The sequence below is a fragment of the Lissotriton helveticus genome, chromosome 2_2 (assembly GCF_964261635.1).
Source record: "Lissotriton helveticus chromosome 2_2, aLisHel1.1, whole genome shotgun sequence".
Classification (NCBI taxonomy): domain Eukaryota; kingdom Metazoa; phylum Chordata; class Amphibia; order Caudata; family Salamandridae; genus Lissotriton; species Lissotriton helveticus.
Window position 1 is genome coordinate 158473092 of NC_136060.1, and position 27329 is coordinate 158500420.

General features: G+C 45.1%; 1 protein-coding gene across 5 annotated transcripts in view; it reads right to left on the minus strand.

Moving 5' to 3' along the window:
- The window catches only part of GNPDA2 (glucosamine-6-phosphate deaminase 2), a 138362-nt gene extending 111276 nt beyond the window's left edge, over positions 1–27086 (minus strand). For 3 of the 5 annotated variants that reach the window (XR_013608326.1, XR_013608327.1, XM_078678241.1), the window contains exon 1: positions 26714–26805. The gene's annotated coding sequence lies outside the window, so the exon portion shown is untranslated. Of the gene's footprint in view, positions 1–10270; positions 10353–26713; positions 26806–26960 lie in introns of those variants that run through there. The other 2 variants (XM_078678243.1, XM_078678242.1) reach the window with 2 other exon arrangements.
- Between the last annotated feature and the right edge of the window lie 243 nt (positions 27087–27329).

Below are 27329 nucleotides of genomic sequence, written 5' to 3' on the forward strand. Positions count from 1 at the left end.
CATCCCTTGATTACTGCAATGGTTAGTTTTTAAATGCCCAAGCCAGGACGATGAATAAATTGCAATCAGTACAGAATGCAGCGGCGCGTCTGCTCTCCAAAACACCTAAGTTCTCCCCGATATCGGGCACTATTAAGAAATATCATTGGTTAACGATCCAAAATCGGATCAAATTTAAATCGCTTTGTATCATTTACAAAACACTCCATGATCAAGGACCAATTTTCTTCAAAGGTCTGCTGATACCTTATAAACCAGGCAGACAGCTTCGATCAGCCAATTTGAACCAACTTGTGGTCCCTCGAGCGAAAACAGTCTCCTGGGGAGACCGGCGTTTCACAGTTGCAGCCTCCAAATTATGGAATACTTTGCCACAGAACATTAAGATGTCCTCCTCACTCTTTCAGTTCCGTAAGGGGCTAAAGACGTGGCTCTTTGAGCAATAAGTATATATCATCTTCTGTGCTGCCAATGATATTTAGGGAATCTCATCAGCGCCAAGACGCCCACGGGTATACGTTGCGCTTAACAAATTGCAAAAAATAAATAAATAAATAAATGAATTTACAGAGGCGACGCAACAGGAAAAATGTGCTGGTGCCAAATTGAGTTCATAAAAACTTACCACATTATTAATAACAGCCCTGGCCATTGTTAGTCGCTGTTTGCTGGCATACTAAAGAAAGAAATGTTTGCCCAGGCACATCCTCAGACCTGCTCTTTTTAACTCCTTCCAACGTATAAGTGATGTGCGCATGCGCTTACTGAAATCACTGCACGGGGAATGCTTGACCTGATTTTCTCATCATTTTAAACAGGGAAATAAATACCCACAAGGGCATCTGTGTACGAAAGTAGATCAGATTGCAGCATGATCGGACATATTTTTAGAGTTACACGCTTGAAAACTGGAATTTTCACCCAAAACAAAAAAAAAAAAAAAACGTTCCGTCTGTGCTTCTAAACTTCATCCCAAACAGCAGGGCCACGTCTTACTTCCAGTCATCCATTTTCCCACCATTTACAATGGCAGTGGCTCAAACTGTAACAAAAGGGGGAAAAAAAAACACTTTAAAAAAAAAAAAAAAAAAAAAAAAAAAGTAAACCGGTATGCATATAGAGCACTCTAAATGCCGGTAGCAAATGTTGAAACACTACGGAAAGGAAAAGCAACAAGAGAAAGAGAAGGCAAGAACATGCTTTCTCGTGGAATGCTCACACAAAGAACCAGCCTGTTTATCAGCGCCGCGCGCCCCTCTGCAGACTCCCCCTGCATTCCAAAGTCAGTCACGTGAACTGTTCACGAGGCGCGCGCTGCGATCCGATTCTTTCGCCCATGCATTCTAATGCAAAAGCTCACGCGTGACCTAATCCTATTGAAAAATGCTGCGCGTGGCCAGCTCCGGTCGCCCCTCGTTTTTCGGCTGAGCCGACAGCTATAGGGCTCTCTGCGAGAGCGCGCTTTTCGCAGCGAGCCCTAAAAAGCAGAATGCTCCACCAACTGACTTCTCATACCACCACATAGGAGTCGTCGTCAACATTCTACATTCCACAAGTATGTAGAAGCATACAATTAAATTAAAACATACCTTTACTGTAGCCTCCCCTATAACATCCTAATCTTGGTTTTAAGGATTGTTGTTTCGAAATTCCTTCACCAGATGTGGCGCGTGCAGGTAAGAGAGGAGGGGCGGGGTTGGGAGATTCTACAGACAACCATGAGGGAAAATTAAATAATTAATTAATTTTCCCTCGTCAACGTCTTTCCAAAATTCCCCCCCCACCCGGACCCATCGTTCTTACCTGCACGGCGCCCTGAAGTGGTTTAACCACAAATCACATCTTGGCTGTAATCATTTGATATTGATCAGGATTAACAATAATTATATGCATACCTCAGTTCACTAGAAAATATATGAACAGATGACAAAAAAACGGTGTTTTCATGTATATTCAATTCCAAATAGAAGGCTTGAAATAATCGGCACAAGCCATCAAAAACACAGAATGCTAACCTATGAAATTTAACTGATAAATATATACATAGTCTTTTTTGATATCTGAATAAATATGGTTTTAGTATATTTTAGTCTGAAGAGAAATGGTTATATTATCCTCAAGAAAATCATATTGATGTTTGTTCATTGTGCATACCATTTGCATTTCTGGTTTCCTTGAGTTGCAAATAAATATAATCGCAGGTCCATGTAGGCCAGAAAAATTCTAACCTTAAGCAATTATATTCAAAAGCTGCCCACAAACTGGTTGAGGTCCTGAAGCATATTGGAGAGAATGGTATTCAGAATATGCTAAAAAAATGTCAACCACCTCTTCAAGGGCCTACACCAAACCAATCAGGCTACACATCAAGAAAGTAAGTTCTTCTGAGTCGAGACACCACAAAATACAGTTCCATCTATAACCGATGGTGGAGCACAAACTATAGACACTTGAAGAACTGGAGGTGCTTAAAAAAAAAAAAAAAAAAAAAAGAGTCCGGCCAAACCCGCCGTGGGTCTTGTCGAAGCCCAAACAACTGGGAGCTGTATTATTATGTATCAACCTGATGCTACCCAACAAGGCCATCCTTCACGAAATACACTTGATGCTCACAACAGAAGACCCAATTTTGTAAAGTTGGTTTTCCGAGCTTGTTCTCAAGGCAGGTCACCACCAAATCCCATTAGCAGAAGAAGGCTGGTACATCACAACTTCTTGGCATATACCTCTGTCAATAACAGAACCTGGGTTTTGGATTATTCTCTGTAGCAGAGGTATTAAAAAACAATGAAACAAGCGCTGTTGGGGCTCTCAAGGGTCCGCAATGTGTGTGATGATATATTGCTTCATGGCAGAAAATTGTAAGACCACCACCAGTGGCAAGAGTAGCCCTTCAATGTATTTCACTACAAAGCCTCACCCTTCATCAAAAGAAACGTGTCTTCCTAACACAGAGCATATACTTCTACATCTATTCCAAAGATAAAGTCAGTGTGGACCCTCAAAAGGCAATAGACATCAAGGACGCTAAAGCCCCCCAAACAGCATCTCACATGAGGAGTATTACTCTGGCTGGTTCAGTACCAACCTGGAAACATAGACTGAGAGACTTGACATCATGGATGGAGCAACACTAAGCAATCTTCGATAAGGTCAAAGAAGCACTACTCAGTGAGACAGCAATAAAGGACTTCAATTGGAAATGGTGAACTAGGTTGGTGGTTCGCGAGTCAGAATCAGATCTGTCTTGTGCTGAATCATGGGGACCAGTGATGCCTTCCAGCAAAGACAACAACGCTGAATGATGTCAAAGAACATATCAACCTGGTTGAAGAGACTGCTTGGGTATTATCGCTGTCCCACCCACAAAAGCAAAAGCCACTTGAACAGATATACTGCGCCAGGTGGTGGGCCAAGAAGCCACAAGTCACCAATGGAATGATCTGCTGCAAAACAAGAGGGAAAGAGGACCAAAGGACTAACATACTCGCTCAGCAGTGTGGAAAGTCATGAACTCGCCAAGTGCCACACAAGTTGGACTACTCTTGAGGGGACTGAGAATTGTAATCTCTGCCTTGCTGCAAGAACATATGAATAAGCTCCTGGTCACTAGCCTTGTCAAAATGAAGGCATGTGTGCGCGAGAAACTGCTTTCTGCAAATGGATATCCTCGGGAGAAGACTATAGCTGGATAACACTATGTCAAGCATCCTTGGGAGTGCAACTACAGTGGCTCCCTGAACTTGGTTTGCCTGCCTTTGTCTTAGGTGGGACTTCGTCAAACTGACTCCTATGTGGTTCAGCAGGCCCAGAGAAAGCACAGCGCACTTAAAAGCACCAACTCTGTCCGGCAGTGCAGGTGTAACTGCAGCAGCTCCCTGAATTTTATCTGACTGCCTTTGTCTGGGGTGGGACTTTGTCCCCCAGACTCCTGTGTGGTTCGGGCAGGGCCAGGGAGAGCACGACGCACTTAAAAGCTTCAACGGTGTCCCGAAGCACGAGACGCGCCTAGGCATGCGCCAGGACGATGACTGGGCCCGTTATCGACTGGGCTGGGCCCCACCCTCTTTTGGCATTTCCATCTACAAGTGGTGAGCTACGTTCTGAAAGTCAGCAAATCTTTGCTTGGGTCTTTTATCTTTCTCATAACTTCGTCATTTAAACTTTGTTGATCGAAAATTGTCAAGCGACTAGCATGAGCAAGCACAAATAGCCGGGGGATAAGGACCCTGTTAATAAGCTATCTCAGCCCGTGCCACGGGGGTGATTGCGAAAGAAATTGATCTTGCGGAGCAGCGATTATCCCTGGATGCAGGGGAGAGCCCTAGTCTTCCAGTGTTCTCCGCCCAGCAAGACCCACTTGCCCACCCTGATCTTGGGGATTTGACTGCTCCCCCAAGCACGGTGCCAGTTGACCATGAACCCTCTATAAGGAATGAGGCGTGTGGAAACGTGAATAGCAGTGACTGTGCCCCTTCTGAAAAAAGAAAGTGCCAACTGAAACAAACTGTCAGTCTTAGACTCCCGGCTCAAAACACTAACAACCGAGATGTGCCTACGGACCCACAGGATGCTTGGGTAGAACCTATCTTATACTGGGAACTTATCCTAGACTAGTTTAGATCTCTCATATAATTGTGTGCCACCCTTTTTGTGGAGAGACTGCATAACCTTGCTTGAAGCTGCTGTGCTAGCTTTGCCCAAAATGTCTAACATGAATGTTCTTCCTTCTACAGGTGTGGTTCAACCTGTACTCCCTGTTATATTGGGGGGCAGGGGTACTGGCAGATCCCAGTATTCAAATATCACCCGTTTGGTCCAAAGTATTCCACAAGCTGATATTGTTATTTCTCAGCCACCCCCTCCACCTGCCTACTAGTGACAGTGTGCCCCACTAGACCAGTGGAGGGCTATTTCAGGGGGCCTTGGTTAATCTTTCTGTGGAAGGGTCTATACAGGGCCTAGGAGAGCGCCTTTAGCCTAAACATAAAAGCGATTTGCCAGTCTTAACCTTCCACCGGAGTGCTGTCGCAATCATGACAGAGGTCCCCATTCCAGCTCCAATATTGAGGAATCCACCAGCAATGTCACAAATAAAGTTTGCCACGGTTTGTGCCATAATTCTTCAACATTAGTGAGTAGACGGACACGTTATTTGTAAAAAGGGTTGGGTGGGTCAGCCCTTCTGCTAAAAATATGGAAGGGGATTGCATAGCTGTCCATCAGTCATAATCACTTTATTCGGTAAATAAAAAACATAAAAGTACACTACAAAAATCTTTTAAAAACAACATTAAAACATATGCAAAGTTCATTTGGGATAAACTTCTACACCATAAAAAATTCAACTTGAAAAATTCCCCATCCTTTTGATGTCATAAATGAAGCATATCCAAATTTGTTTAAAAAATGTCTTATGCACAAGAGACGTCCAATTTAAAAATAATTTTAAAATCATTTAATTGCAGTTATAGAGGAGATAAAATATTTCATAACATAGAGGCCCTTCTTTTCCTTTCCCTAACCGCCGTCACTAAAAAACTAGCATTGTTAAAACGTTCCCATGTATTGTTCAACATCTGTAAGTATACTAACGCAGGCCTTACCTGCATAAACTCATTATCATTTAAAATAGGTACTAAAAACTTTGCAAATATGACGATAATGGTCACAAAACATGGTAAAGTACAAGGTGTCTTGGATACAGAAATTATTGCAAGGGCCAAATCTTTCACATTTCTCCATCCCTGAGGTTCAGCCAATAAAAAGTCCAGGAGGGTGAATCTAAATCTGGTTAAAAGAAAGCGCTGATAAGGCTTTATTATTACATTTATATAGGGTTCTATTGATGGAGCTGTCTTCAATAAAAGATAGGCTTGTACCGTGGGTTTCATTAACCCTCTGGCCTCTCTTTCGGTTTGCACCATGTTTAAAAAATATTTTTAACCCACAGTAAGTCCTCTTTCGTAAGTTTGTTTGGAGATTCAAAAAGTTCGGGCGCCCTAATTTCTTTGTTACGTTCTTGTCATAACCTATGCAGAAAATGCTACTTGCTCTATCCAGGGATAAGCAATCCCGGGCAATCTCACAATTTACCACCAATTCTGGGTTTGTCCAGATCGTTATCCAGCTCAGAAGCGGGGCCAGTCCAATCAAGTCTGAAACAAAGCCTATATCTAATTCTTGATGGGCAATGTAACAGGGTATATATTGCGGGACAGAGAGCAGATTTCTGAGAAACTTGTTCTCTACCATTGTAGTTCCTCAGCCTCCTTATAACCCCAGATTTCAGACCCATATTTAGAGGTGGCAATTCATTTTGCTCTGTAGATGTTGAGCATGGCTCGGATTGGTTTGGCCAATAGCCTACGCGCAAAATCAAGAACCGTTACTGTTGATCTTACCAAAGCGTTTCTTTTTGATTTCTTTTGTGGTACCCATGATCCCCTATCGTCAAATAGCAGCCCTAAGTACGAGGTACCCCTGGACCTGGACCTTTACAAGACAAACATCTCCTTCTGAACCTACTGATTAACCAATGCCTTAAATGCTGCCACTCAGTCAAACACTGCGGTTATTGTCCGTTTTCAAGAAGGGCAGTAGACAGGACCCAGGTTGCTACAGACCAATGTCTTTATTATCAGGTCAGGTCAATATGTCTTTATTTCGAAAATAAAATTCATAAAAGACAATTTATTATATTCATCTGTTAAAATAGTGTGTCGCATTATTCTAGGACGCATTGAGGACTGGGTCCATTCAAACAACATACTATGTTCAGCCCAATATGGTTTTAATGAAGGCAGGGCAACCATGGAACAGTGTTTTTAATCTAAATCTATTAATGGGGAAATATGTGGTCGCTAAGAAGGGTCCTATCTATTTAGCATTCATCGACCTGAGCAGCACCTTTGACCGGGTCATTCTGAAAAAAGCTATGGAACATTCTAGCCAGTCTTGGGCTGCCTCAGCCATTGATTGACTTTTTATGTGCCCTTCATACAAGTGTTATCATGTCAGTCAGATCTTTAATCAGAGGGGAATGCACAGATTCATCTAGCTTACCGTGGGGGTCAGGCTGGTCTGTGTCCTGACGCCTATTCTATTCCTGCTATACATTAATGGTTTGAACTCTTTTCTGGCAGGCAATGGAAAGGTCATGTCCAGAGTGACATCCACACCTTCACCCTTACATGGAGATGATGCAGAGCCACTCTCCCATACCTCAAAAGGCCTAAAGGGTCTGGCTGATCTGTTTAAGTTCATAGATGATTTGGACCTTGACGTTAACATCACAAATACACACTATATTGCATGTGAGAGACAGACCTCCAAAACCAGACCCACTGCCATCAAAGGGAAGGTCATCTCAAGGGTGTCAACTTTTCCTTATCTGTGGGCTACATTTGACCACACAACAGCTGGGTATATTGCCTTGTTAACCATTGTTCACGATTTAATTAAGCATGGGGATCCCTTTTTAGGTTCCCATTAACGATGGGTAGTAAACCTATCCTTCCGTAGTTGCAAATGTATAGAATTAAATGTTTATCAGTGTTGCTACATGGCGCTGCCATTTGGGGGTATAGTAACTGCCAATGCATCCAGTGTGAAGAAAAATCGCTTTTGCAGAAGATTGTAGAGTCCTGATAGTTCGGGCTTTATTATGCACGATGAACTGTACCTTGACTGTGCTAAAGACTCAGCCAAAATTGCCTCGTTGTTCTGTAGCGGCACCCCCTCCCCTCAGCGCCTTGAGACCCTCACGGGTAAGTAGCACGCTTTACAAGTACTCGGATTGATTGATTGATTCTTGTGGGTAGCAGCGTGGAGCGGTGAACCTACCGAGCTCAATAGGGATATGATTGAAGACTGTCTTGGGTGTGAGTATGGGCAAAAAATCCCATCATTAAACTACATCAGAAGTGCTGCTCTATATTTGAGATGCCCAGAACGGTTCTCTAGCCCTCAGCTGATTAATATGGAGACAGGAAGCGGTTCTTAAAGGGTGCCAGAGAGAACAGAGAGACCATGGCCCTGTAGAAACCAACTCTGAGAGTCATTTTATCTTTAAAAAAACAATGTTGGAGCTGAACCCCATCTCTACTCTGTAGGGAGAGATCGCTTCTTACAAAATTCTGTCTGGGTGCAATTCTATTCAACTTTGGTTTCCCTCCAAGGCATTATGAGCTGAGTTCTGTCAAAATGTGTCCTTCTGATGGCAGTTCACCCCAGACCTTAGAGCACTTTGTATTTTTCTGTGGGTATTGCGCTCCCCCTCGAAGGAGCTATCTGCTGCCCATTCTCAGGGCAAGTGGTTTTTTTTTAATGAATTTAGACCAGCCTTTTTCTATTAACAAATATTAAGTGATCACGCTGTGTCTTTTGCGGTTTGCTCTTTTTGAAAATGAACCTTGTACTGGAATAAAGTGATTAATTCTTAAAATGTAACTTGTTTTTTTATCCTAAAAGTTAAAGTGATGCCCAATGTTATGCAATGAAACCTTACCTTTATTTATTCTGCTGATCTTATCTGTATATTTTTATGACTCACTGTGTTTTAACTTGAATATTGCACTTTCACTATGTTTATTCTTTTACGATTATATACTTCTAATCGAATAAAGATTTAAATCAAGCAACCTCCCATCACCAGCAATAACTGAAGACTCCCCTATATGACCGTGGTACAGTGTGGTACAACGTTTGTCCATTCCCGGATGGTAACACCTGTTAGTTGCCATAGAAAGATACAGAAAAATTTCCTGTTGCAGTAAATGTGAAATCCACGTGTTTGATCAAGTGCAACCCATGATAAAGAAAATATTTGCCATGTACGGCATCCTCATCTCAAGATGGACAATGGCCACTCTATTTCAAAGAAAAATTACCATCCACTATTGAAAAATGAACTCCAATGCGACTTCAAGTGAACAGGGAGGTGGAGCTCTTCATGCGCACACCTAATGCTGTCAGGATTGCAAAGGAACATGCAAACCTAGAGATCACCATCTACTGGTTACTCAGAGTCTAATAAGTCACCTCCCATTGCACTACCTGATGCGCACCAGATATGCGGTGCTGGGAATTCTGGTGGAGATGTGACACCCCAACCAACAACTACCATGGACTAGCACCAATTCCACCAAAGGCAAACATATAGAACGAGTAGCCCAGCCATAAGAAGGCAACAAAAGGTTGGTGATTGGGTGTTGATCACAGACCGGACACCAGACACCAAGTTCTTGACTCCGTGTGAGTGCCACAGGGCTCGAAAAATCCACTCGCCCGCTTGCATTTGCAAGACAGATTTAATTAGGTCAAGCTAGGGTGAGTAGGAAGACAAACTGACTTTTGACCTCTGCTTCTGAAAGCAGAGCAAATGTGACAAGATAGCAACATTTAAAGGCATCTTTATTGCTGACAAAGTGAATGAGCAATAATAATGACTTTACATCTTGTTAACTTGGCACATTTGCTCGGATTTCAGATACGGAGGTCAAGTGCATTACAGTTAGGTCGAGTAGATGTTTCAAGTTACTAGACCTGCAGGTGTAGTGACATTTTAATGATTTTTCGAGCCCTGTGCCATCGGTGGCAAGTAGAAGCTTTTTGAGGAACCATAACCACAAACACAAGAGGATCAGACACAAGCAACAACATAATGAGTTTTTATCAAAGCGCCTCTCACACACAAAGAAGTGGAGAGGGTCAACTGACTACTCTACCACCCCAAACCCCCTGGAGTCTACATATTACACACAAAAACGACCACAGATGTGAAAGAAAGCCAGCAGTGACGCAATAGTGATATTTTGAAAAAACTGCCCTCACTCACACACAAATGTGTGCGACATGCTTCATCATCGGGTCTGCTTACAAAACGCACAGGGCGGAGCATAGGGAAGTGGGAGGGGGGGGACATAAAACACAAAGACTAAGACAAAATCAGAAGTGACAACAGTGTTCACACCATAAAGAATTAGCCCAAGACTGGGTACAAAGATAGAACAAAGTGCAGTCAGATTAGTGATGTTAAAACTGACTCATGGATACCTGAAATACCTTTACTCAAAGGTTCCACGGTCAGGATTAAAAGTTGAATGAAGGATGGTGGTGTTCGAGAAGGAACTCACGATCCTATAACACCCTTCCTAAACTGCTAAGAGTCAACATGTTTCAACCTAGTGGTGCCCCCCATTCAAAAGGTCACAACAGTCTTCTTCAGGACGTCTATCCGTCCCAGTCCCTCAACAAAACACCCCCTTACCTTAGTCAGTTGCTGAGGAGGTGATAAGTAATCTAATCGATCTTGACCATGTGGAGGAAGTTCCGCCACCATGGAATCTACATACTGCGGAGAGATAAGAATAACTCTATAGATATGATCCAAACAAATATCGTATCATTATAAAGGTAATGATTCATAAAACTCTCCAATCATGTTTAGTATCATTATATGGAATCCATATACGAATTTTTAATATCCCCATAGGCATCCAATTCATTAATCAATATGCCTCCTGCTCCTATTGTGGTTTCAATAATTTCAAAGTACGATGTGTTTCCTTAAGATCAATATTATATATTAGAGTAATTCATGCATCATTCAAGATGGTACACATGATAGCAGGCTTCAATGATATTCCTAATGTACCCTGTAGGTATCTAACCCCCACTTCCAGAGATGGCATCCTGACCCCTGACACCATACAACCAAACTTACTGAGTTTATTGGGAGATTAAACTCAAAAAGGCGTCAAGCGGGAGGAGCTCCAAGGAACACAACCTGTGTTCAAAAGCATAGGAGAACAAGTATAGAAAGCATGTATAGTTGTATAAACACATATACACCAACTACGGTAACACATTCAGCTTTTTCTTCTAGGTGTATCCTACATGCCCCTTTTCCTACGATACTATAGGCAGGGTTTACTTTATTGAAAATTAGCCCCCGGAGTGAATGTTCCATCTCGAATGGAAAATTCTGCCTCGTTATTTACAACCAAAGCGGTTCATGATTTCAGCCTAAATAGGTATGCACCCTCATTGTCGTCCCGGTTTTTTAATAGTATCAATAGGACCCCAACCTCTTTATTGACTTTCCTCTCTCGCACTCCACAAGACCCTCAATATGCTCGTTTACGCCATGGCTCAATAATCTGATGGTAAAGAACCTGTGCAAACGGCCTTGCATTCAACAAGCCACTCAATCCTCTTACTGCTCCGATGGAGGTCTCCTGCATCTCTCATGCCCGTTCTTCTGACGCCGCGAAGATCAACGCGGAAAATATGCCCCAATGTCCGTAACATCTCGTTGGATTTTCGTCGCAGGCGCGTCTACGCCACGGCGCGCCTGCGTGGCCACACTCCCTGTTGTAGTAAAGCTGGGAAATGTAGTCCCTCGGGTATTCTACTCTCGCCGTATACAAAATATATTCTTTAGGGTGTTTAGAGGAAATCGTTGTATCAAGCGAAAAGCCAGTACATGCGAACAGCATACACCCAAAATGACGAGAGCAAGGTTAAAAATAAAAATTCAAAATAGTAAACTGTATTCCGATCTTGGGTGCTGTATGTTACTGTGCCCAACATCAAAAATCATGGGGTAGGAAAAACCCACCCACATTACGGTATGGGCAGCAAAGTAAGGAGATCGTCCATTAACTCGGAGGACAGACATGGCTCACAATAATCTCATAATTCTTAAAAAGAGAAACAAAACTCAAACGGGACGGTAATATTCGACCCACTAGTAACCATTATTATGCAATATACAATGTATATTGCAAAATAAAGATTCATTAACAAGGAGGCCCTGTTGATATCATAGAACGGGCCGTAGTTAAATCTACAGTAGGGGCCCAAGTCATCCATCCTGTCAGTGCCCGCGATACTCATGCGAAACAGCCTAAGATATCTATAGTTTGAATATTTTTTATTATTATCATTTCGTGCATGAGGTTACATGAGAACTACAAAGAAAACAGCAATCATGTTAATCAGAACACTTATTAATTTTCGTCGATATCCGTCTCCTGTCCCCAACAAGAGGAAGGAATATGGCATATATAACAAACATGGCTGTGTAAGGATATCCACAAGCATCAGCAATTTGCTGTAATAATCACCAGCCACATGGAACCTGTAAGGCAAACAAGCGGGTTAAGGCACCTCTTTCTTTAAACAGGCAATATAGGCGCAGTTTAGAACCCTCATGGTCCAGCAGACTAGGTCGGGTGCACTTCGACCAAGAGGCGTCATCTCAACCAGAAAGTGTGTTATGTTAAATGAGGTCCGGGGATTTTGCGTGTTTCAGTGTGTCAGGTCACATCCATCACACTGCAATGTCCCTGTTCCCAAAGGTGTGTCTCCTGTTCATCACCCAAGTAAAGCACTCTCACCTCTGGGCGCTGCAATGTAGCAGCATACCACAGTCCGCATGAGCGGCCACCGTGCAGGGCCCAGAAAGATCAATGGCTGAGTCAATATTCAATACCTTTCATTCAAAAAAAAAAAAAAAGGGGGGGGGGGGGGGGACTATGGAACCGTAACCCATAAAAAACAGGAACTGAATTTTATGCAAGATCAAAACAAACGGGAGATAACGCGGGTAAGCACGGGTGTGTATTCGGTATCGGTCCATCGTCGTGGCGGGGGTGGGAGGGGGGGGGAGCATCACTGGAGCCGCATTGCTCAGGTCTACGCAGGCGCGTCCGTGTGAGCGCCCGTTAGTAAGACCAGCCCGCCCGTGAGAGTACAAGTGCGGACATATCACAAGGGGCGGTCTTCTGCCTTGGTGTCGTTACGGAAGTAGTAGATACAGGGACGTGTGCTTAAGTGATACCTCCCTGCAAACACGCCCGGTGGAAAGTGGCCAAGGCGTCATCCCAGGCCTAGGCTATGGGGTACTTACGGGTGCCCGTAGTCTCTTCCCTATGTAAGACTACGCTCTCCGCTCTCGCCCAGTTTTCAAAGGAGGTGCGCCAGTGTATAGCTTGTGGGGGCTCGCCGTTCTTCCAGCGCTTTGTGATGAGTCTTTTTGCAATGATTAGACCAAGATCCCAAATTCTGGCCGGAACCTTCGTCAACTAAGTCTGCCTATAAAGGCCTAACAAACAAGCTTCCCATGTGTGAGGCAATCCTCCTCCCGTCCCTGCCGCCAGTGTGGACGATACCGCTACCCAGTAGCCGTGCAGGGAAGGGCAGGCCCAGAGCATGTGCAAGAAATCCGCGTCTACCAGCGCGCACCTGGGGCATGCGGTTGTGACTAGCCCAAAATAGCGATTTATCTTATCCGGGGATAAGTACGCCCGGTGTATTATATAATATTGAATACGTTTAAAGCGGGAATTACGTGGGATATTGAGAGTCCCAGCAAGTATCTTAGCCCATTCTTTGTCGGTCCAGTCCCGCCCTCTATCCACGGTCCACTTATCTCGCAAGCACTGTGGGGAAAACTGTGTGTGTGTGTGTGTAAGGCTTGCGCAAGCCAATGCACCAGGTGGGAACCGTTCCCCATCACGTGTAAATACTGTATCAGCAGATGGGTCGTCAATTCTACCGCAGGATCACCCCAAGCACGCGCCAGCGCGCGCGCGCGAGTGCCGCATGCGTGAGGAACTGTCCCGCCGGCAGCCCCGTGTCAGCGGCCAGTGTCTCCAACGGAAGTAAAGCGCCCTGCTCGTATAGGTCGCCCAGTGTGTCTATTTCGGCTCGCACCCAACTGCTCAACGCCGCTTTCGTGGGCGCCCTGCCTTCCCAGGGTGTCCCTAGTAGTGGCAGATTAGGGGCGTACGGTTTAGTGCGGTGGGTGAGTTTCAGGCTTCGTATGTAACATTTCCGCGCCACAGCCAGGTGTATCTGTACAGGGCAGCGGGATTTTGTCAGTGGATGAAACAGCGCATGTATCTGGGCAGCATTCATGACCACCATGTCCGTGGCGGTGTCACACAGGTTCTTCCCACTCAACCAATAGGCTACCCACTGCAATTGTGCAGCTAGGTAGTATAACTCCTGGTTGGGGACAGCCAGTCCGCCAGCCTCCACCGAAGCATACAGCGTCTGTAGAGCAACCCTGGGTCGTCCCGCATTCCAGATCAGCCTCCTGATCAGAGTCTCCAGCTCACAAAACACGCGGGTAGGGACATAGACTGGCAGATTGGCGTAGAAATACAATAATCTGGGCAATACCACCATTTTCGACAGGGTGATACGGCTCGGGACGTTGAGCGGGAGGGAGTTCCAAAATGTTACCTGCGCTGTGAGCGAAGAAACCGCCCGCATCAGGTTACCTTCCAGCATGTCAGCGGGGTCCCGGTATATAAATATCCCCAGATATCGGAACGTAGTAGGGTGCCACGCGAGCCGCTCTTCCAGGACTGTGATATCACGTTCCGGCGTACCAGCGTCAAAGGGGTACACGCTCGACTTTGCCCAGTTAACTTTTAGCCCCGACATGTCTCCGAATATGCGTAATATATCAGAAAGCACCGGTGGGAAACTGGTCAGGTCTCTGATATAGAGTAGTAGATCGTCTGCATATAGCGACACCGCATGTGTCCCGTCAGCTAGCGGAATGCCCCAGTTCTCACCCGAGGCTCGGAGTAGGACCGCCAGAGGCTCCATCAGGAGAGCAAAAATGAGGGGGGCGAGGGGACACCCCTGCCTAGTACCCCTGCGCACCCGAATAGGGTCGGAGAGCAATTTGCCTGTTCGAACGCGCACCGCGGGCCCCCGGTACAGGAGTTCCACCAGCTGAAGAAAGCCGTCACCCAAGTCGTATTTACGCAGCACCGACGACATAAGATAGGGCCACTACACAGAGTCATATGCCTTCTCTAGATCAAGTATCGGGCACCCCGGGTTAGGCCATCGGGATGTGGCTAGACTCTGTATTCTAAACATACGCCTGATATTATACGACGTGCTGCGTGTTGGCACAAAACCGTTTTGGTCGGCGTGGACAAGAGTAGGCACCAGCGGTGCCAACCGCTGGGCCAACATAGACGCCAGGAGCTTATAATCCGTGTTGAGGAGAGCTAGCGGCCTGTACGAGCCCATCTTGGTCCCGTCTCTGCCCGGCTTCAGGAGAGATATGAGGTTCGCCTCGATGTGAGCGGTGCGCCCAGGTCATCGCGCTGCTCGTCAGTGATCTCCGGTAGGGGCAGGGTAAATAGATATGCCGAGATCTGGTCGGCAGTGGCCTGTTTACGGGAGCGGTAAAGGTCCTCATAGTGTGATGTGAAGGCATCATGAATGGCCCTTTGTGTGTACACGATAGTATCTGGGGCTGCATGTATAGCCATCACCGGGGCGGTCTGGGTATCTCGCCTGATTAACCACAATAGTAGCTTGCCAGGCTTGTCCCCATAGTTATGTGTGCGCGCTGAGTGTGCAGCGTAGTTCAAGTGCTTCAATCTATCAAGTGCTAATGCGTGTCGCTCTCTAGTCGCCAGCAAGGTCTCATCATCCCCCTCAACCGCCTCCCACTCCCCATCCAACAGTTCAGATTCAACACGCGTGATCTCTCTTTCAATCTGTTTCCGCATTCCCACCTGTGTGCCCAAACAGTGACCTCTAATGACAACCTTAAACGCGTCCCATTCTAATTGTAGGGTGGAGGCGGTATGATTGTTTTCCTCAAAATATTGCATGAGGCGTGTCTCAAGTGCTCCCCTAAACGGGGCATCCAGTAGTGTGTCTGGCTGGAGCCGCCAAGTGGGCACCGGTGGGTGCGGGCGCTCCCAGGCGAAATGTGTGGGGGTTGTGATCAGAGTGAGTGCGGCCCAAATAGCAGGAGTCCTTGACTTGGGGGAGGAGGTCACTCGACAGCATGTATCTGTCCAATCTGACATGTAGTGCGTGAGTCCCGGAATAGTATGAATACAATCTTGTGTGAGGATTGCGCTTTCTCCAAGCATCAGGAAGATCCCACTGCCCCGCCCAGTCCGTGAGTGCCCTCATGGCCCCACTCACCGGTGCACTGGCTAAGGGGGGGGAACGATCGGTCCAGTGCAATGTCTAAGACACAGTTATAGTCACCCCCCAACAAGAATGGTATACCATGCCATGGTGCTAGCACTGCTGACAACCGTGTGAAGAAGTGGGCCTGGTCAGCGTTAGGGGCATAAAGGGAGGCCAGTACAATGGGTTGCCCATCTAGACTACCTTGCAGAACCACATACCTGCTCTCTGTGTCTACTGTACAGTGGGAGAGCGCAAATACAGCCTAAGATATCTATATCACTAGCTCCTCAGTAATAGTCTAACCAAGGCTTATCCACAATGGCGCAGAAAAAAAAGTTTTAAAAAAGTAAAAAAACGACAAAAACTATAAACAACACTTCTTAGCAACTGGCATATGTTATAAGAGTGTCCAGATAACTAGAGGCCCACTATTTCCAAAGCCTGCACTATACTAGTATCTATCTGTGTTGAACCACCAAATGTATTACAAAGAAGGAACAATTAGTGTATGGCAATCGGAGTTTAGTATAAAGAGTGAACAATTAGTGTATGGCAATTAAATTTTAATACAGGCATGCAGAGGGATCCTGTGACACAGTTTATCTACCAATAGCATGCCAGGGTATGTCATCATTAAGACCATACAAATGGCTTTTAAGACGGAACACCCATTTTTGTTCACGTAGGAGCAAGGCTCTGCTTACATCTGTTGCCTTTGTCCCAATGTATGGTTTTTCAATGACAGTCCATCTCAGGTCCTCTGAGGTGTGACCCGCCTCAATGAAATGTGATGTTAATCTCGTGTTAGATCTGCCACATCTAATCGTCCTACGATGTTCAGTAATGCAGGTTCTCACCTTTCTGTTGGTCATTCCCACATATTGTTTGGTACATGGGCATGTGATTAAATAAATCACACCTTGAGAATTACAATTAGCATGTCCTCTTTGTTCCCAGGGAGTGGGTAGCCCCAGGTCAATGCACTTAGTGTCCGTGGTGAGATGGCATACGCTACAGGATCCACATCAGAAGTGACCAACAACCGGAGGTAAGCCAGTGACTGTGGCCCTTACCCCCAAAGAGCATGATATCCTGGGTTTAGTATGGATCAATAGATCCTTAACCCCTTCTGCGCTGATGAGCTCGTCATGAGGTTTACCTGCCGTGCGCTCATGACGAGCTGAGCTAGTCATGAACTGCGGGGTTTTAAAAACTTCAGCGTGCATGTGGTTAAGGTTCTGACTGCGTCGGAATGAGAAAAGTTTTTTTCCCCATCACCAGACTCCCAGTATTAAGGATCTTCCAACTCTTAAGTACTGTTCTTCTCATTTGTTGAGAAGACGTATTAAATGTTGATACAAATACAGGCTGGTCAGCTTTTATTCTTGTGGTTTTTGTCAGTAGAGACTCCCGGGCAACATTCGATGCTCTTTTCTTGGCCCGCTTAATTATCCTCGTTGGGTAACCCCTTTCAGTGAGTTTTTTTGACAGGAGGGATGCCTCTTCCGTGAAAACGCTACGTTCCGAACAGTTGCGTCTAATGCGGAAGAACTGTCCAACCGGTAAATTCTCCCGCATCGACCTTGGATGAAAACTGCTGAAAGCTAGTAGCGCATTTTTATCTGTGGGCTTATGATGCGCTCGTGTGTAGTAAGCCCCCTCTAGGTTCGATAACCAGATCGAGAAAGGGGTGGCTAGTCTTAGTGGCCGTGGAGGTAAAGTGTAGTAGAGGATTGATACCATTCAACCAAATCAAAATTGAATCCACTGATTGTTTGTCCCCTTTCCAAATGATTAAGACGTCATCAATGTAGCGACGCCACAACCTCAGATGAGGTCCCCAGGGGCAGGCATTATCGTAAATGACTGAGTGTTCAAAAGCTCCGACATAAAGGCCCGCCAAGCTTGGCGCGAAAACGCTGCCCATTGAGGTGCCATTGGTCTGAAGGTAATGAATCATAAAACTCTCCAATCATGTTTAGTTAGATTTAACCCCTTCCATGCTGATGACGAGCTCAGCTGGTCATCAGCGTTACCTGCCGTACGCAGATGACGAGCTGAGCTTGTCATGTAACGCGGTAATTCGTAAATTGCCGCACACAGCGGGAAAAGCCGCCGCAGCGATGCGGATAATAAACTGTAACATTGATCATGTATACTAGCAACTCTGGTCACCCAAAGGGTGCACAAAACAACCGACTTGCCTCTTAGTTCACTATTGGCATTGTTGCCAGAGTGGGGGGGGGGGGAAGCATTAATGTGTCTAAATTCATGTTTGAAAACTATCATTTTAACCAAAAATATGTCTGAATGCACTGAAAAAACCTGATTTACTAAGGTGAAACAATTTTGCAAGTTAATGAAATACACTTTTGAATTTTGAAGAGCCTGCCTGCTGCAAAATGCCTTTATAAACGAAGGTGTTCCTAAAGTGAAGCAGTGCAGGACACCCTAGTTACTTTCTCTCTTTAACAGCAATTAACCTTTAAATAAACGCTTCCCTGTTTATTTAACATATTTTTAATATTAGTGCTATCAGAGACTGACAGAGAGAGAGAGAGAGAGACTGTCACAGAGAGAGAGACTGTCACGGAGAGAGACTGTCACGGAGAGAGACTGACTGACAGAGAGAGACTGACTGACAGAGAGAGAGAGACTGACAGAGAGAGAGAGACTGACAGAGAGAGAGAGACTGTCACAGAGAGAGAATGTCACAGAGAGAGAGACTGACTGAGAGAGAGACTGACTGACAGAGAGAGAGACTGACTGACAGAGAGAGAGACTGACTGACAGAGAGAGAGACTGACTGACAGAGAGAGAGACTGTCGGAGAGATTGTCAGAGAGACTGTCACAGAGAGAGACTGTCACAGAGAGAGTGTCACAAAGAGAGAGTGTCACAAAGAGAGAGTGTCACAAAGAGAGAGTGTCACAAAGAGAGACTGTCACAAAGAGAGACTGTCACAAAGAGAGACTGTCACAAAGAGAGAGAGAGACTGACTGACAGAGAGACTGACTGACAGAGAGAGAGAGAGACTGTCACAGAGAGAGAGACTGTCACAGAGAGAGAGACTGTCACAGAGAGAGACTGTCACAGAGAGAGACTGTCACAGAGAGAGACTGTCACAGAGAGAGACTGTCACAGAGAGAGACTGTCACGGAGAGAGACTGTCACGGAGAGAGACTGTCACAAAGAGAGAGAGAGACTGACTGACAGAGAGAGAGAGAGACTGACAGAGAGAGAGAGAGACTGACAGAGAGAGAGAATGTTACAGAGAGATTGTCATAGAGAGAGACTGTCACAAAGAGAGACTGTCACAGAGAGAGATTGTCACAGAGAGAGATTGTCACAGAGAGAGATTGTCACAGAGAGAGATTGTCACAGAGAGAGATTGTCACAGAGAGAGATTGTCACAGAGAGAGATTGTCACAGAGAGACTGACTGAGCGAGACACTAACTTACAGAGAGACTAAGAGAGAGAGACGGACGGATAGAAAGACTGATTGACAGAGAGAGACTCAGAGAGATACTGACTGACTAAGACGGACTTAGAGAGAGACTGACTGACAGACAGAGAGACACTGACAGAGAGAGACTGACAGAGAGAGAGACTAACTGAGAGAGAGACTAACAGAGAAAGAGACTAACTGACAGGGAGAGACTGACAGAAACTGGCTGACAGAGAGAGTCTGACAGAGAGAGAGACTGACTGACTGAGTAACAGACAGACTGGCTAAGACTGACCGACCGACAGAGAGAGACTAACTGATTGAGAGAGACTGACTGGTAGAGTGAGACTGGCAGAGAGAGAGAGAGACGGAGAGAGAGAGACAGAGACAGAGACAGAGGCTAAGCTGGGACCCGCGTTCCAACGTCAGGGAAAGGAAGGGCACGTTTTTAGATAGCCCCGCTCATCCCCTCGGTAGCTTGGCACGAGCAGCCAGGCTTATCTTCAAGGCAAATGTGTAAAGTATTCGCAACCACACTCACAATAATCCAATGATGACACCACAAGTAGACTCCACACGAGTTTTGTAAAACTTAGTATAAACTTTATGTAAAAATATATACGATAAGACCACAGGATATAAAACAAACATATGAGGTTGAGTAATATTTCTCCTGGCCAGTTGTTAGGCCAGCCAGCCCTTGTAAGATCTGCCAATATCAATGAGCACTTCTAAACATTCTCCTGTACTCCTAAAATCATATCATACAGTCATACAGAACCAGGTACTTTTGCAATGTAACAATACTGTATTGCGTAAGGTAGCAATAAGACACTCTGCAATTAACAGAATACTACGCGTAACGCAACAATCAGGCACTTTGCAAGATCAAATCATGCCATGCATAATAAACCACCAGATATGTTGTTCTGCAAAATTAATAGTAAATTCACAAAATGGTAAGGAGGAATCAATATATATTGATACTCTTCGATAGGGGACTATAAATCCCCCTATAATTAGTACAATGTCCTAGCATTCATTTTGATTTCGTTTAAACAAGAAACAATCACATACCACAAAACACAAGATTACATATTTTAATTATTGTAATCCGGAATTACTTCATCCTGTTTTTAAAGCTATTTTCAAAAACGCTATATACATATATATACACACACATGTATACAACAAGTATATACAAATAACATAAAGGACATACAACATTCCTATACAAATCACAAATTATAAACAAGAATTCATCAGTTCCTTTCCACCCAATTCTTCAAGAAATTAAAGTGTCCACCTATTCCATACAGGAAATACATTCCGAGGTAGTCTTATAAACACAATCGGTTCTATTTACTCCAGAACCTACATCTCAAGATTGTGCCAAAAGTAAATTTCCAGATTCAATCAAATAAGGTAATCAGACTCCTCGCATTATAATGTGTCGATGCAGCCTCCAAAACAATCTTGGCCTCCTCAGGACAAGGGTGAGGGAAACACCTAAGGTGCCCACAAGGTAATTCGCGTAGGGAAGGGAAATAGGCTCTAGTTTAAAACATGTGCCACATCCAAAAATTCGAAAGCGCACTGCAGTCAATGTTAACGGTCACCTCTTCCAATACCAGATACAACTCTTTTAACCTTTTCACAGGACTACCGCGAGTAAATCAAGGGGACAGATCTATATCGTAGTACCGGTACAAAGAAAAAATAAGGCAATGCGTATACACTAATCAGGTAATTCGTTATGTAGGAGAAAACAATGCGCAATACGCTAATCAGACATTTATTCAGAAACAATGCAATGCGTCATATGACAATCAGGTTATTCGTTATGCAGATAAAAATGCCACGCGTCATACATTAATTAGGTAGTTCGGTATGGAATAACGCGTAATACACTCAGGCCCCAATCACCGGGCCTTAGGCGGTCTCTCCACCTCTCACAGTTGCCCCCAACACAGTACGATGTAATCCCTAAGTGCAGCTTCGCACTCCGGCCACTGTACCACCACTCCTTTGGCAATATGGGCCACGACAAGAGCCGAAGCAGAGGCTCGCGCTGCCAACATGAGAGATGCCGAGCATGTCTCCCTCCGAGCCCGCGTCCCGCCCCAGGAGTTGACACACGTTACCTAGGGGGTGCAAATTCACTCTTCTCGTACAGCGGCTGGGCCTCCAATGCAGCTTTGTGAAATGGCAACGGCGGCTCGGGCCAGCAACTCAGCACCTCCGGGACTGCCGATCCAGGCTTCTTCAGCTACGAAGATCTCAGGCTGCCAAAAAGCACACGCACACAGTGTCGTTAAATCTTCCTTCACTCCGGGTGCACAATCACTGGGCACTCCGCACACAAGTCTCAGGCTGCACGTAGATTATGTGCACAGCGTCCCTGAGACTCACTTTATTCCGATGCACACGATGACAAGGCAAATCCACTCAAAAGTCTCACGGTGCACAACGCACCCGCAACAACGGCGTGGAGACTCACTTGGATTTCGGTGCACACGATAACAAGGCAAATCCTCACGAAGGTCTCACGGTGCCCCAAGCACCCACGCATAATGGCGTCGAGACTCACTTGAATTCCAATGCACATGATCACTGGACAATCCTCACAAAGGGGTTCAGGCTGCACAAAGCACCTGCAAACTGTGTCGCTGGTCCCTGCTTGGACTCTAGGTACCCCGGATCACAGGCCGATCCTCCTGAAGGTCTCAGGCTGCCCAAAGCACGCACACACAGTGCCACTGTGGAGAAGCGTGGCTCAGTGGTTAGAGGCGGCAGACCCGGAAGCTGAGATCGACCGTGGACCAGGGTTCGATTCCCCGCCTCAGCGGGTCTCGGGCTCAAAAATTCCACGGACTCGACAATTCTCGCTCCGGTGCCTACTCGAATCACGGGGTCACACTCTGCAACTCTGGGCAATAGCTTGCTTAATCTCCACTACGGCCCCTCGCGGCGGGATGCCTGGCTTTCACCTTGTGGACACACTGCCGGGGTTTCTCACAGGGGAATACCAGGACGGGTTCCCTAAGCAAGCGCCAGGATGCCCTTTGGGTGACAGGTTTGCGCTATATAAGTACACCTACATTTACATTTACATTCACTGAGACTAATTTGGACACCAGGCGCCTACTATCACAGGCAGTTCTTACGAGGGTCTCAGTCTGCAACAGTCACGCTCACACAGCGCCGCTGAGACTCTCCTGGAAACTTTTATCTTCCTGTGTTTCCGAACAGGGAGCCAGCTCACCTCAGGCACTTGGGGATAGTTACTTCAAGACACAGCAAAGTCCTTTAAGCAGGGAGATACAGCACAACACATAGTCCCTTTAGCCTTTCCTTGGTTGAAACAGCAAACTGCAGGCCAGCCCCAGGTCACACAGCAAGGGCAGTCAATCAATCAATCAAAGCTTTATTACGACAGTCAAGTCTTAAAGCACATGGGAAACATCCTTTACGACGCAACTTTTACCACGCAGTGCCTTTACAACGCAGGTTTTTCAATTCAAGTCATTACAACGAATTGCGCTGGGGGGCGCTCTAGGATAGGTAATAGTTTAATTTACTATCCAACACCTCCCCTACTATCCACGGGACTGGAGTTGGAATAGTATATTAAATTATTCACTATCCAGCACCCCCCAACGCAAGTCGTTGTAACGACTTGCGTTGAAAAACCTGCGTTGTAACAGCATGCGTGGTAAAAGCATGCGTTGTAAAGGATGTTTCCCATGTGCTTTAAGACTGGACTGTCGTAATAAAGCTTTGATTGATTGACTGCCCTTGCTGTGTGATCTGGGGCTGGCCTGCAGTACATCCAGAACATACATATAATAACTTAAAAAGATACATATACATTAAAAAGGCTTAGGTTTAGAAAACATTAATATACACAATGTGTTTAACCCCTTCGACGCTCATGACGAGCTGGGCTCGTCATGGCGTAGCCTCCTCGCACCCTCATGACGAGCCCAGCTCGTCACGTAAAGTGCGATTACGAAAAACCCAGCGTACGGGCGGAATTCCGCCCGCACGCATGCGGATATACAAAGTAGAAAGAAGACATAAAAACCATTTAATTAAAAAAGATATTAAGAAAGATCTAATCATAGTACAGAGTCATTAATTGGGGCGGTTTATTGTGGGCAAAAGGATTTAGGTATTGCTCAACTTAAAAATCCGCCAACGTGGCACATACGTATACTCCATAGCCAACTAAGGAATTTGGCCATTGCTATAGCAATAGATGGTGTGGAATCAGAGCAGAGTACTCTCATTGCCAGGGCACAATTTCTAAGGCCCAGTGATTTACATATCGGTCTTAGCCATGCACGCCGAGCAATAATGTATGCGGGGCAAGCTAAAAGGACATGTGCTACTGTTTGTTTGCTCTGGACAAAAGGGCCATTTATCGCATTCAACTTTGCCTCACTTTGCAGTGAAAGATCTAATTGGCAAAGTGCCTGCCCTTAACTGGAAATATAATTTACGGTCAAAGGGTTTTGAGATAATGTCCCAATATTGCTCAAAATGGGGGGGATGATTTAAATTCCATAAATTTACCCGCAAGGGCAGTCCTATCCTTCAGTCTCTTCAGTTGTTTCGTCCTTGGCGAATGTCCTCTTGACCACGAAGTAGCTCCAGTCTTGTTAAAACTTGATCAAGTTTAGGGGGTTCACCTTTCTTAGTTTTACCCATCAATGGCTTTGAAGTCTTTGTGCTTCGGGGGCACTGACCCCTGTTCAAACCAGTTCTGGGTGCCTCCCTGCCAGTGACACCTTTCTTCATTTGATTAGTGTGGTCTGGATTCTCAATCACTCAGCAGGAGATGAGACAATTGTTTTATAGCTGCAGCCCAGGCCTCTTCACCTCTAGGGACTTCTCCTCCCCCTACACTACAGATGCAGGTCAGCCTGTTGCTGTCTCACCTCCTTCCCCTGGATCAAGACATTCCCCAGATCCTATTGCTTTCAAATCCAGACAGTCAATCCACAGCAAGGCAGATACACACAAATGTCAGAGCAAAAAAAGCAGCCACTTCTAAGAGTGGCTTCTGAACACACAGTGCAACAACCACCGACATAAAAAGGTGTGTTATTACATTGTGGCTTCAGGCATACTAAACTTCACCTTTCCATCTTAAGCCTTTGGGAAGGTAGGCTGGAAAACATATTACCCAGCCTTCCCATTCTGTCCTATAGGCAAGATGGCCTTTCAACAGTGAAAAACGAAATGGAGATTATTTCACTGTCAGGACAAGACACACACCTTAGGACATGTCCTACCTTTCACATGCACTACACCCTGTCCAGGGGGTACCCCACACCTACCATAGCCGTGTCTGAGGTGCACAGAAAGGGAAGAGTAAGGTCTGGCAAGGTAATGCACTTGACAGAAAAACATGGCAGTTTCACAAACTGCGCACAGGCCCTGCAACACAAGGCCTGAGTTCCCTTTTTACGGCTACTTGTGTGGGTGGCACACATAGTGCTGCAGGACCACTAGTAGCATTTGCATTACCAGCCCTGGCACACATAGTGCACTTTACTAGTGACTTTACTAGTAAGGCAAACAGCAATCATGGACAACCAATTACCATTATGTTATACAGGGAACACTCACACGTTAACACTGGTTAGCAGTGGCAAAGTGTCCAGAGCATCTAAGTTAGCCCAATAAAATAGCAGAAGTAGAAGCAAAAAGTCAGGGGTAATCACGCCAAGAAGTGCCAGGTCTAACACAAATGTTTTGAAACGGGTTTCATTTTTTTTTTTTTACTATAGCCCTGTCCCCCACTGACCCCACCTATACCGGTGCGGCCCTCGGCCACAAACTACACTGTAATTTTGGCCCCCGACATAAAGTTTGTAAGTACCCATGCTCTAGAGGCTGGATTGCCAGTGTAAAACTGGAAAATCCCAGGGATACCCATTTAGAGGCTGAATTGAGCAGAGTGAAACTAGAAAATGTTGGTTCAATCCCTACTTCTCTGCTCAACCACAGTGTGTGATCTGAAGCAAATGTTTTATTTCACCAAGCCACCGTTTATGTTCATTAACAAATATGAGAACACCTTCAAATGCATGACTTCAGGATATGCGCCCTTCAACAACTTCTCAAGTTTGATTTATTAGCCTATAATGTTGCTCCATCTTGGAGAAGAATGTCGTCCAAATATAGGTGATACATGACAACTAACGTGCCTCTTAGTTCATTAATAGAATTGTGCAACAGGCATGTCCTAGTGCAGGTTTTAAACTGAATTCGACAAATGGAAAGGAGCGCTCCTTTACATTTGTAAAATTCATTTTTGAGGACTGTGTCTTTGGAGGCGGGACCTGGGAGAGTGAAGCGTCATTTATATAGGACTTCGTGATTTGCAAAATATGACTTTGAATTGCTCACCAATGTGCTTGCTTGTTGTGCCCCCATTGCCTACAGGAAAGAGACGCAGGTTTAAAACTCTCAACTCCAATAAATATTCCTTAAAGCAGAAAAATAATCTGCTGTTGTAAGATGAAGCACTTCAACGTGTAAAGAAAGAGATAATTTTGAATCATACTCTAACATTAGGTTTTCTGCATTTTTTACTCAAGGATCGACTCGAGCAGGAGCTATTAGAGCTAGAGCTCGGCTCTCCCTGTTAATTTGTTGGCCGCGCCATCTATACTAACTATCATTACAATGCACTGCAACACTATGTGAAACCTACCTGAATCCTAGGTAGTCTCAAAGTACCCATTTACCTGGGTGTCAAAACAAAAGAGCTTTTCTTTTTCTGCAAAGCTCTCACGATTTCCTATACTCTTAGGAATTTTAATTGTGAATTTTCTATGCCTATTTACTACCCCTGTGCTACGCCCTGAGGGCGTTGAAGCGCATTTTGGCAAATAACACGCTATTCAGGAATCCAAGATTGGAGTTAGTAGATTAGAAATGTTTAATTTTTTTCCTCCATGTGGATAAGTTGTGTTCTTGATTCCTGAACATCTACTCTAGCTTTTGTCTTACCATTTTGCGAGAATCAGACATACAACTACCGGAATGCCAAGACAAATGTTGGACTAGGTGAGCTATTAATAACACCTGGGCCTTGAACACTTCTGAACCCTATTCTTTCAGAACCTTAGATTTTAAAACTTGAATTTATGATTTCAGAATTCACCTAATGCAATTCATCCTCCAACACTACAAAGGAAAAACTCGAAAACAGCTTGTTGGAAAAAACGCTAAGCAAATTGAGCTCCCAGTTCTCAGTGATACTTCACAACATGGACTTACCTCACTCCCCCGTTTTCAACTTCTAATGCGAAATACTTCAAATTCTGCAGGCAAAGACAACCACATAGCACTGTGCGCAAAATGAAAACGCATGGGCTGTAAACAATACAAAAATAGCAACGCGGAAGCAAGGTGTACCGCCCCCAAAATGCCCTATTGGCTAGAAAATATATAGTACCGCCTCGGAACAGACTTCAGTCGCCCGGAAGTGTTTGTTCAGTGCTTGACTGTCTTGCAATACAAGTACCTTTCTGTTCGAGGATTGTATATGTGATACTTTTAACATTGTCAGAATATGTAGTATTTTGGGGGTTCCTTATACATATTTGCGGCTGTCAGTCTCAGCGCCGCCTCAATAAAGTTCTTCTATTTTGTTATAATGTAGGCTCTCATTGTGAGCAGCGTCTATGGCTTGACCCCTGCGTCGACGTAGAAACGTTGAATGAAGGTGCACGCTTACGCTTTCACTCACGTCTATAAATTGTACAGAAGCGAGCTGGGCAGATCATTTGAAAGTCGAGTGTTAATTCTGTGCACGTTATTTTTATTTATTTTTTAGATTCGGAGGTTAACGGGAAAGCATGTTTTTGGAAATATGTAATTGTCGCTCTGAGTC